This window comes from Acyrthosiphon pisum, chromosome X (assembly GCF_005508785.2).
Source record: "Acyrthosiphon pisum isolate AL4f chromosome X, pea_aphid_22Mar2018_4r6ur, whole genome shotgun sequence".
Lineage (NCBI taxonomy): Eukaryota > Metazoa > Arthropoda > Insecta > Hemiptera > Aphididae > Acyrthosiphon > Acyrthosiphon pisum.
In genome coordinates this window covers 2,956,687-2,958,502 of record NC_042493.1, presented here as the reverse complement: position 1 = coordinate 2,958,502, position 1,816 = coordinate 2,956,687, and positions in this window count along the sequence as shown.

The window sequence follows — 1,816 nt, the reverse complement described above, 5'->3', positions numbered from 1 at the left end:
ATGATAATCATTTTAATTTTTCTCAACTCCTTGCAGACGTACATTTTAAGAGGACGCTACCCATACATTTGTGTCTCCGTCGTACACACGCACGACATAGCAAATTGTCGTTCACTAGTTTCAATAATGTGTTGTTAGTTTTGATACTAGAGTGAATTGCCCTATTATAAAACTTTTAGGTAAGAACATTATCTGTGCTTAAGCGTTGTAGATTTTTCGAAATTCTAATTTTCAAGCAAAATATGGGTATGTGAAATATCAAAAATTAAAAATGATCATATCTCGCTTAAAAATTAAAATATAGTATAAAAACCAACGGCTTCAGCACAGATAATGTTATTATCTAAAAAATTGATAATAGGTCAAATCACTATAATATCAAAACTAACAGCACACTATTGAAAATATTGAACGAAAATTTCGTGCTTGTGGAAGATGGAACAAACGCATGCGTAGCATCCTCATCTATTAATACATTTTATATTAAATATATTATGACTAATTATATTCATAAGCGCAACTAGGGGGGGGCTGGAGGGGCTTAGCCCCCCCAAAACTTGTAATAGCCCCCGCAAAATAAATTATTCATTTGTTTCAAAATATTAATACATTTTTAAAAATTTAACTGTATTTCTTACTTTTTTTTGGAGGGGGGGAGGGGGGAAATGTAATTATCTAATTTTTATTTAAACCTTACAATTATTTTATATTTTCTATAATCTATGATAAATATGGTAAATATCATTAGCTGTATATGGCTGTATTTGTTTGAAGAAAACGATTTATGTCGGTTTATTGTTAAGATTATTATACATAATTTTAATGAACATGCACTAAACTTAAGTATAGAAACAGTGAATTGCGAAATAAAAATACCCGGAAAAAAATCCCTGAACCTAGGAAAAATAACCTCTAGACTACAATGTTACTGACAACTAGGCACATGAAATTGATTGATCAATTATTTTTTAAAAGTTAATTAGTGTAACAATTTTCATATTATTAATATTTAATTACAACTATACTATTATACTTATTGGTAGTATGGTGTACCTACTTTTCATTAAAAAAATTAAAATATAATAAATAATTTTCAAAAATTAACATTAATATTATTTTGTTTTATATCATGATTTTAAGCAACATATATTATGTTAATAGTCTTTCTAAAAAATTAGGTGCCTACTACCTACATTCATTGATTATTTATATTTATATATTTATTATATTTATATATTCCTTGATAATTATTTGTATCTATAAATAAAACTTGTAAAATCGACTTCTTATAATAATAATAATTATTAATATGGACATTTTGCTTATCGTCAAAATATTATTAGGAAATATAATATTTTATTTTTAGGATATATAATACATAATATAAAAATATTATTATTGTTAACGCCTGAAAATTATAGAATAAATATTAAGAATTACCTAAGTTAAATTGTATCTAATATAGGTTAGGTACCTATATTACCGATCTACCTACCTACATATTTAAACTTTGAACATAGATTTGTTTTTTGATTTAATTTTTCTTAAATCTCTAATTGATTTTTAATTTTTTCAATAATATTTAATATGTACAGTTTATACCTGTACTGTAAGTATATATTTGTAATTAAATATTATTAATGTGATATTTACACTAATTATAACGTTTAAAAAATATTTGCTTAATCATTTTTATGACGTATTTGTAAGTAATAAAAACTAATAATGTTGTTCGGGGATATTTATTTTGATTACCATAGATATAGTATACTGTTATTGTGAAAAATTAAACTTGAGATAAAAAAATATTTTTTTT